This window comes from Sinocyclocheilus anshuiensis, unplaced genomic scaffold (genome assembly GCF_001515605.1).
Source record: "Sinocyclocheilus anshuiensis isolate Anshui unplaced genomic scaffold, SAMN03320099.WGS_v1.1 scaffold1135, whole genome shotgun sequence".
Classification (NCBI taxonomy): domain Eukaryota; kingdom Metazoa; phylum Chordata; class Actinopteri; order Cypriniformes; family Cyprinidae; genus Sinocyclocheilus; species Sinocyclocheilus anshuiensis.
Window position 1 is genome coordinate 529,319 of NW_015546093.1, and position 11,074 is coordinate 540,392.

Genomic DNA, 11,074 nt, shown 5'->3' on the forward strand with positions numbered 1-11,074 from the left:
TTTCTTAGAAAAATAGACAATAGCAGTGCTATTCAGTGCTTTGTCAATGTTAACGCTTCAACATTAATTGCAGTCACCCTACAACTGCCTTCATTAACATACTAGTGTAAAACCCTAGAGGAAAAAAACAGCATTTACCTGAAATACACACATCTACAATCTTGCCCATTGACACACTCTCCCCCCCATTCCTCTCCTTAACATATAAACACTCACAATTTCAAACCAATCACCCAAACCTTTGTTTGTCTGCACAGCCAAATGTGACCCAAACAGCCTCTTCACACCTCAGCCCTAAGAAGTGTATTTTCCAAAGACAATCACTGCTGAGTGAATGAATGCCTAAAGACAACGTGAATGCCACACAACAGTCTCTAATGCAGACTGTTACATTTGTGAGAAAACAGTGTGCAGTTCCTCATGTCTGCATTTACCTGAAATGGAGGCAAAGTCTCCATTACTGTCAACCCATATGAGAGAAGATCAGAAGCGCATCAAATCAATAAAATTAAATAATGTAATTAAGATGAATATCCTGGCAGATAGTGTTTGTTTGCTAATGCATTGCAAATGTGAAGAGACAGATTCTGAGCTTACGGGGCCTGATGAGAATAAAAAGCGAGGCCATTACTGTGCTATGTTTTTAAAGGCCACCATCCATTAAAACAGGCTTCTGCAAACACTGGGTATCATCCAAATATGGCGAAATCAATTCTCCTGCTGCCTCAGTCTGCTTTGTATTTATAAATTGCTGCTGCATTTCTATTGTGCATCCAGATCAAACAAAACAGATGACCCTTCCAGTCATCTGCAGTTTCCGCCTTCTTCCCTCACTCAAATGAAACCAAAAAAAAACAACAACAAAAAAACACATTTTTGTTTGCTATAGGGGTTTGTGATTCAAAACAGACATTCAGCAGCTACTGCCAAGCGTCTGCTTGGTCCCCTGAGAGGGAAGCAATGGCCAAGTGTAGACACTTTACAATAATGAAACTGGCTTACCCTCAGCCGACGGCGAAACAAGGACGGCAGCTCCCAAAATGCCAAAGATGATGACCATGGAGTGGCTTTTTATCATGTTGGCTGAGATTTGAAACTATATAGCTGTCTTGGTCGTGCTGAACTCTGCCACTTTTGAGACAAATGAAGTCACCAATTAGCTGTGAAGGTGAGTAGACTGAGGAAGAGTATGTGACGTGATGATGACTTCAAGGCCTCTTTACAGCCTTCTCTTGTTTAAGACCCTGTAATGAAGAGAGAGGAACACATTAATGTTTCAGAACCATCATTGTGACATGTTTCCTTGCTCAGTGCCAGAAAGCAAGCTTGACAGAGAGAATTTGAGTGGTATTCAAATTCATTTGCACTTCCATCTTAGCGGCGTGTCTTGTGAGAGCATGATCCCTGACCGCGTATCAGAGCGGAGCTGTGGGATGGCGGCTCTCGAGTCTGGAAGGCTGCTTAAAGGGATATTCCACCCAAAAATATAGATTCTGCCATTGTTTACTCAACCTCATTGTGTGTGTTTATTTTTGTTTTGTTCATACAATGGATTTCAATGGTCACCAAAACTGCTTGCTTGTCTCGATGCAATTAGTGGCTCCCAGAGGCTCTGCGGGACTGGGGGCCTGAATTAACAGGCACAGAGAGGGGGCCGGTGTCTGTCACTTTTCATTTGGCCGAGGGGGACAAAGGGCCCCGACCTGCGCCCTACTTTTCACACTTCCCTGACTCCTGGGTAATGGGAAACAAAAGGCGGGGCTCCTCTGGCTCATAGGGACCCCTTAAGACAGACTGGATCCTTCTCCACAGGGCAAGGGATGGAGAGATATGACCTGCAACAGGTTTCAACAACTCATTCCATCCCTGGTAAAGAAAATAAACTTGTGTGCAACTTTCATAGACAGTACAATTTACTTTTATTATTATTATGAATATGATTATTTTTACTACTACTACAATTACTATTATTATATATGTAAGGGATAATCAACGGCTTGCCGTGCATTAAAGGATTTTAAATGCACGACGTGGAGGCCAAGAACCATCCGACGCGAAGTGCATTTAAAATCCTTTAATGCACAGCAAGCCGTTGATTATCCCGCTTATTCCATGGTCATTTGCCAAGTTATAGACAAGCTAAAACTAGTATTGCTCTTATTGCAGCAAAATATTTGCACGAATGGGTAAAAATTACGATTATTTTCATCAGTTATGGCTCGTTAGCTCTAGCATTCTGCCCGCTTCAAATTAGACACAAAGATGAAATAGTGTAGTTAGATCACATTTATTTAAATGAATGAATTATAACATTTATTTGAATTAATATCGATTGTTTGTGAGAGAGCGATGACACTTGTGTGTGTGAATTACCTGCGTCTGTGCGTTACTCTCTACAAACAATGAAGTTGTGAGTATAGTTAATTAAGCAGAGATTTTACCTCCTCGTTGCTGAGGAATATAATGCAGTGATCCAGTATCTAAGCCATTTTATTAATAAAAGTCACGGGGCAGCGTTGACAAGTTTATGTTGGCCTACTCCTGAACGTTTCTGTGTGCGCAGCGGGATCTCCGATCTCTCTCTCTCTCTCTCTGTGCGAGTGATGTGTGTGTGCGTTTGTGTGTGTCAATTAAAGCAGCGGCGCATTAATATAGAACAGTGATTAAACTGACTTGGAACTACCTGTGCATTAAACGGTTTTAATGCATACCTGAAAGCCAATCAGAATCAAGAATTCCAACAGACCATGGAATAATAAATAAAAATTACACTGCTGCTAAATATTAATAAAGAATTATAATCAGTATGAGTTTTTCTAAGCTTGATTACTACTAATAAAAGTAATAACCTTTACTATATGCATCCATATTGTCAGATGGGTGAGATCTTGTATTAACGCCTGTAAATAACCAGAATGAAAAATTCACTGTTGGTGTGAATATGCCTTAGGAGAGATAAAGATGGAAGACTGGTAAAAGCATGCCGTGACCAGTCAGTGTGGAAAGCTTCATGGCCTAAAGACAGGAAGTGTGCTGACAGAGAAAGAACAATCCTATCATGAGTTCCTGTCATGGTTATTGGCTTTTGTTTGTGTTCCTGTTCTCCTGTCTTCGTTTTTCAGTGACCTAGTTTTCCTTAGCTCCCTTGATTAGTTTATTCTGTTCACCTGTGTTCGTTAATCATCTCATTAGTTCCCTCGTTTAGTTTCTGTATAAGGCCCTGTCCACATGAACACGGGTATTTTCAAAACCACAGCTTTCTCTATGCGGTTTGGCCATTCGTCCACACGCAAATGCAGCACTAGGTCACTGAAACCGAACATTTTTGAATACTCCTGCCAGGGTGAAGATTTTCAAAAACTCTGGTTGCAGTGTTATCATGTAGACAGTGAAACCGGAGTTTTTGGGTTTTCAGGCTTTTGATTGGCCAACATGGCTTTACGGTTGAGATTATATCGCCACCTGTTGGCTTGGTATGCTCTTGACAGTGCTTCATAGCATGCTTTCGCATTTTCATGTGGACGGAGATTTTTTTAAAAACGGAAGAAGGAAGTGAGTTGTGGATCACAATTCACCGTCTGCCCTGCCGAGGAGGACTTCACCAGCCCCACTCCAGAACCAGAGACCAGCCAGCCATCAGCCCGCTGCACAGAGCAAGTGCCTGAGCCCACCACAGACGGAGAGCCTGAGCCTGCTGCGACACGTGAGCCAGCACATAAAACTGCGACTGAGCCGATCATCGCCCCGGAGCCTGAGCCTCAAGAGACGTCTGACCAGGTGTGTGAGCCGAGCTACACTGCACGTGCCTGAGGGAGTGCTTGTGGAGATCGAGGGCTTGGAGGGAAGCCCCGCCCACACTCCCGTCATTGAGGGTGAGCTGCAACGGGTCTCTGGTTATTAAGAGGAACTTATGGACATCTTTCAAGATGATCTAATTGACTGGTTTGGAGAGGTTGTTCTCAGTTCCCCTGAACCTCCAGTGTTTCTTGAATCTCCTATGTCTCCGGAGTCTGCGCTGGTTCCGTCCAGCTCTCTTATGTCTCCTGGGTCTCCGCTGGTTCCGTCCAGCTCTCCTGTGTCTCCTAAGCTCCCTGTGACTCTTAAGCTCCCACCCAGTCTCTCTCTCCTGCCTCCTCTTATGCTAGCCAGTTCCTCAGCCCTGTCTCCGCTGGTTCCTGCCAGTCCCTCAGCTCACCCTCAGTCAGCGCCATCTGGGCGCTCTGATCCACCTCGGGACTACCAGTCTCCAGCTCCGCCTAGGCGTGAGGATCCCGTTTTCGCCTCCAGCCTCTGAGCCCCGGACTCCACCTCGGTCCTCTGACCCATTGGCTCCGCCTTGACTCGTAGCTCCCTCGTCTCCACCATGGCCCGTCATCCCACTGGCTCCGCCTTGGTCAGTCGTCGAACATCCGTTGCCTTGGGACTCCACTCCTCTGGCTTTGCCTCGTCACTCCGTCCCTCTGGCTCTGTCAGGCTCCTCCTTCCCTCCGGCTCCGCCTTCATCCTCAGTCACTCCGGCTCTGCCTTGGCCCTCCGCCCTGGCTCTCCGTCTGCTCGGCTCCACCTCCAGTGGCTCAGTCTCCATCGCTCGTCCCCAGGGTGTCGTCAAGGCTTTCTCCACCATGGCTCCTCCATCCCTTGACTCCACCTTGGGGCCTCGTCGTGGCTGGCCTCTGGCTTAACACCTGGCTCCTCCCACTTTCCGCTCCCCCATGGACTACTTTATTTGCCCTGGAATATGTTTTGTTTTGCCCCTTTTCTGCTCCTCGCCCTCCTCCAGAGCCCCCACCCCTCCCTCCGCAGTTGGACAGTTTCCGGCGTGAGGTCACGTCTTCCCGGGAGGGGGCGAACTGTCACGTTTATTGGCTTTTGTTTGTGTTCCTGTTCTCCTGTCTTCGTTTTTCAGTGACCTAGTTTTCCGTTTTCCTTATGATTAGTTTATTCTGTTCACCTGTGTTCGTTAATAATCTCATTAGTTCCCTCGTTTAGTGTTTAGTTAAGTTCTCCCTGTTCTGTTCAGTCCCTTGCCTTTTCACCAGAGTTTCACCAGTATTTCTTCTGTGGATTTATTAAAGGACTGTTATTTGGAATTCTCCGTCGTCTTGTGCTCCTTACAGCACCAACACACGTAACAGGTCCCTGGCACTTACACTGACATCTGTGAACAAGATCATCCAAACCACAGTCACAACATACAAATAATATTAAATACAGTTACAAAAAAAAGAAACAAACAAAACAAAAAACATTCCATATTCAAAAGGAAATTATCTAAATCACATGAAGACGTGGTTTGGAAAATCAATTTGCTCTCGTTAAGAATAACTACAGATGTGAATGTGCAGTGGCACACAACTTAATATCAATAACACAGTTTCAAAACTGGCACAAAGCAAATCTCTGCATCAGATGGACCACTATTAAATCAGAAGGCACAGATGCCATAGAGCTGTGCTAAATGGCATAATTTATAGTCTCACTGAGCATTCTTTCAGAGGAAAGATCCTCATTAATTTCCTTTGAATGGATGAAAGACCAGAGAGATGGGGGAAAAGGTAAAGCAACTGTAGCCACCATATAGAATGACCACACCTTACAGCAAATCACTGAGGCATGGCATGTGGTTTCTGGGAAGGCATTCCCACAGTCTTCAATCATATGATGCTTGAAAGGGGAAGTCACTCTGGAGACAGAAATCTGAGAAAGAACAGAGCGAGCTGTGTCACTCGTTTCCCCAAAGATAATGCTGCTTTGACAGCGCCTTTGAATATCTTTGTTTTTTCAGCTAAGTCCATTTCATAGAAGAAAAGAATAAATGCAAGACGCCAAACAACCCCTTTCAGACAGATTTTGGAAAGGCAGGTGAGATGAACAACTAAAGGGATCACCCAAAATATCATGTTAAGAATGCAGCGCAATGCATGTCTTGATCGATGCACACACACTAAAGAAACATGTACAAAACCAGAGCCTTACATGAAAACAAAAACCACAGACCAACACCAAATAACACCTAGCAGAATTAGGGATGGACCAATATTAAAATTAACCCAATAATTGTTTAGAGATAATTGTTTTCATGTTATGTTATGAAAATCCTAAATAAAACACTAAAAACAAAAATCAATCGTTTTAAATACTGTAAGTGAATTTAGGCATCACAAAATTATGTGAAAATATATGAAAAATTAATATTCAGTTTTTCTAAAGATTACATTTAACTGTTACTAAATTATTAATGTTTTTATAGATTAACTTAACCTGTTAATTATCTTAGATAAACTAAACCTCTTTATATTTTTGATCTAACTTTATTTTATTTAACTTTATTATCATTATTTAACCTAATTTTACTATTATTAACTATGGACTTTCATTGCACAACCTGTATTATTATATTGGCTATCTGAACAATTTAAGGTAAAAAGTTTATTTACTTTATTTTATATAATTTTATTAACATTATTAAAATCACTTTAACTTTATTAAGCGATCATTAGATGATGTCATATGTAATCTAAATGGAAAAAACGGATGAAATGAGCATGCACAATTCAATAGCCAATATCAACCTACTAAGAAAAAAAAAAACTGTATTATCGGCAGGTAATTTGTAATCAGAATCTCTTAAAAGAATTGCCAAAAGGACATCACCAAATCTGTGCTAATAATGATAACGGTATAATATAGTCTACAGAAAAACAAGCCCCGCTCTCGCCCTCCTCCAGAGCCCCCACCCCTCCCTCCGCAGTTGGACAGTTTCCGGCGTGAGGTCACGTCTTCCCGGGAGGGGGCGAACTGTCACGTTTATTGGCTTTTGTTTGTGTTCCTGTTCTCCTGTCTTCGTTTTTCAGTGACCTAGTTTTCCTTAGTTCCCTTGATTAGTTTATTCTGTTCACCTGTGTTCGTTAATAATCTCATTAGTTCCCTCGTTTAGTTTCTGTATAAGTTCTCCCTGTTCTGTTCAGTCCCTTGCCTTTTCACCAGAGTTTCACCAGTATTTCTTCTGTGGATTTATTAAAGGACTGTTATTTGGAATTCTCCGTCGTCTTGTGCTCCTTACAGCACCAACACACGTAACAGGTCCCTGGCACTTACACTGACATCTGTGAACAAGATCATCCAAACCACAGTCACAACATACAAATAATATTAAATACAGTTACAAAAAAAAGAAACAAACAAAACAAAAAACATTCCATATTCAAAAGGAAATTATCTAAATCACATGAAGACGTGGTTTGGAAAATCAATTTGCTCTCGTTAAGAATAACTACAGATGTGAATGTGCAGTGGCACACAACTTAATATCAATAACACAGTTTCAAAACTGGCACAAAGCAAATCTCTGCATCAGATGGACCACTATTAAATCAGAAGGCACAGATGCCATAGAGCTGTGCTAAATGGCATAATTTATAGTCTCACTGAGCATTCTTTCAGAGGAAAGATCCTCATTAATTTCCTTTGAATGGATGAAAGACCAGAGAGATGGGGGAAAAGGTAAAGCAACTGTAGCCACCATATAGAATGACCACACCTTACAGCAAATCACTGAGGCATGGCATGTGGTTTCTGGGAAGGCATTCCCACAGTCTTCAATCATATGATGCTTGAAAGGGGAAGTCACTCTGGAGACAGAAATCTGAGAAAGAACAGAGCGAGCTGTGTCACTCGTTTCCCCAAAGATAATGCTGCTTTGACAGCGCCTTTGAATATCTTTGTTTTTTCAGCTAAGTCCATTTCATAGAAGAAAAGAATAAATGCAAGACGCCAAACAACCCCTTTCAGACAGATTTTGGAAAGGCAGGTGAGATGAACAACTAAAGGGATCACCCAAAATATCATGTTAAGAATGCAGCGCAATGCATGTCTTGATCGATGCACACACACTAAAGAAACATGTACAAAACCAGAGCCTTACATGAAAACAAAAACCACAGACCAACACCAAATAACACCTAGCAGAATTAGGGATGGACCAATATTAAAATTAACCCAATAATTGTTTAGAGATAATTGTTTTCATGTTATGTTATGAAAATCCTAAATAAAACACTAAAAACAAAAATCAATCGTTTTAAATACTGTAAGTGAATTTAGGCATCACAAAATTATGTGAAAATATATGAAAAATTAATATTCAGTTTTTCTAAAGATTACATTTAACTGTTACTAAATTATTAATGTTTTTATAGATTAACTTAACCTGTTAATTATCTTAGATAAACTAAACCTCTTTATATTTTTGATCTAACTTTATTTTATTTAACTTTATTATCATTATTTAACCTAATTTTACTATTATTAACTATGGACTTTCATTGCACAACCTGTATTATTATATTGGCTATCTGAACAATTTAAGGTAAAAAGTTTATTTACTTTATTTTATATAATTTTATTAACATTATTAAAATCACTTTAACTTTATTAAGCGATCATTAGATGATGTCATATGTAATCTAAATGGAAAAAACGGATGAAATGAGCATGCACAATTCAATAGCCAATATCAACCTACTAAGAAAAAAAAAAACTGTATTATCGGCAGGTAATTTGTAATCAGAATCTCTTAAAAGAATTGCCAAAAGGACATCACCAAATCTGTGCTAATAATGATAACGGTATAATATAGTCTACAGAAAAACAAGCCCCGCTCACCACAAAGCATGCAAACAAATACAAACATGCTTTTCACCAGCACCGACCATGCTCTCTAACTCGTCGATTGAGTGAATGTGGTATGTGGATATGTGTGCTGGCATGCGTTTCGCTGGCCCCTCCTGGGGGCCCCTCCTTGCAGGCAGCCCAGCGCCTTGCCTGCCTCTCAAGTCACACCGGCCAGCAGGGAGAGCAGACTTCCTGGCTCCACTCTCATTGTTTGCTTGGCTGCTTCTGAGGCTCATCCAAGACTGGATTACCATAAGAATACTGAAACGTTCCTGCAGAGCACTCCCCTTCCAAACCTCCTGCTGCACTCCTGTCCTCCTCCCCCTTCTCTACCCTGCTCGATCTATCATTCCCTGCTGGCCACAGCTCTTCCAACATCTCAGTCACGCTCTGCTACCAGCACAGCCCTCTTCACAGCCTGCCGTTGCTTTCTCTCTCACATCTACAGCCCGTCTTTGGTTTGTATCTGCGGCTTATCGGATGTCTGAACAACCCTCAAGAGACACACAACACTCTAATGGAAATATAAAACGGGGTTATTGGGAATTTAGTAAGACAGATGGTATCTGATTTGATAGCAAAAAACATGCAGGAGGGTAAAAATTAATCTTTCTGTGGGTACATCTACAAAAGAGAAATCGAGTGGAAAGTGCAGAAAGTTGAAAGGAAGGAAACGAGGGCGGAGGTTTGTGGCAACAGATGCAGGGCTTTATCCAGACAGTCGTGGGTTCAAGAACACACTGATGATGGTGTTGCATAGTCTATTGAGGTCTTCCTGCTGTACCAATCACCCACATGGAAGCCAATAGTAATGTACCTTGGGTTCTTCTGTGCTCTATTTACCTGTATTTAGCATTGAGAGTCCGGGTGAAACGGAATCTAAATTCATGTTAGTTGTCGACATACACTAGCAGTCAAAAGTTTGCACACACCTACTCATTTTCTGTTGTTAGCATTTTTCACATTTTATAGTAACAGCAAAATCATCATACAATGTAAAAAAAAAAATTATTTGGGTTAACTTTGTTAACTAATACAGTGAAAAACTGTAAAACAAATGTATATTTTTGGAAGTAGACTACTAGTAATTTTGGATGAAAAACAGTATAAGGACATTCTCGGAAATCCTTGTGACATCACATGATTGTATTTTGTATAAATAGTTTTGTTTCTTATTTCGGTTATCAGTAGTGAACTGTCTATACACAAGTACTGGCCATGTTTTAGGGACAGACCACTTATGATAAACTCTGATTCATCATGTGGCTTTCTATTGTGCCATCTGTTTTATTATAATGGTTATCCATACAATTTAAAGGCAAAAAGCAGATTTTGGTAGTTCAAAGAGATTGGTTTATTAGCATTATATAATTAATTAAATATATACAATTATAAGTTGTATAATATATAGTAGGGCTGTGCGATATGGATAACAAAAACCTATCGCGATTTCTTTGATAAATTTTGCGATTTCGATTTTAATCACGATTTTGACACACACAGACATGCTTTACAGTCATAAATACATTCAGTGTGAATTTGAAACATATTTCCAAAAGAAAACCAATTAGAGCTTTATCAAAACGCTGTAACATGTCTCTAGAACAGACATAAGGCTGCAGTGCGTATACAGTATTGTGTATGCGGTGCAGAAGCAGCACGGACTCATTTTGCTTTCGCGCACAGGACGCGTTTGCAGTCCGCTCCTGATCCGCGGCTGTTTACCACAAACACACCATTTATCCATTATTTTGATTTCAAATCCAAACGTTGTTTCTGAAAATGCTTTTTCAGCATTGTGATTCTCTTTTATCACAGTACAGTAAAAATTTCCGTGCCAATCCATGTTATTTTTTTACCGCGAATAATGCGCTTTCACTTTCAGCGCGTGCAGCACAGCAGAAATAGATTCAGTGCGGAAACGATCGCAGCATAACTGCTGCAGACGCACCGCTCCTGGAGCGCATTGCCGGAGCGCAATCGTGTGCAGTGTGAACGCACTGATCCGTTAACATGGGCGCGGAAAAAATACGCACCACAGACGGAGTGTGTGAACCTGGCGTTACGTTTGTATGCCCGCCCGGTCTGTTCTGTTCTCGTGCTCCATTTAGGCGCGCTGCATTCTGATTGGTTCGGATAGCATACTGCGGGAGGTCGGGGGTGCGGAAAATCGTGCTATAAAGCGATTTAGAAATCGTGCACGCTCAAATCGCGATTTTATGACGATTTCGATTAATCGCACAGCCCTAATATATAGGCTAGGCACTCCATAACACTCGAAACATTATAACAGTATTTTTTACAGAGAACCATATGGTTCTGGCAACCATAAATCCGTGTATCATTCGATCATTCGTTTTTTGATTTAATATTGAAAGTAGAAAAATGAGAAAACGGCTCC

General features: G+C 41.2%; 1 pseudogene; it reads right to left on the bottom strand.

Annotated features, from left to right (window-relative positions):
• LOC107700130 (bone morphogenetic protein receptor type-1A-like) overlaps positions 1–11,074 on the bottom strand; it is a 41,153-nt pseudogene that overhangs the window by 12,649 nt on the left and 17,430 nt on the right.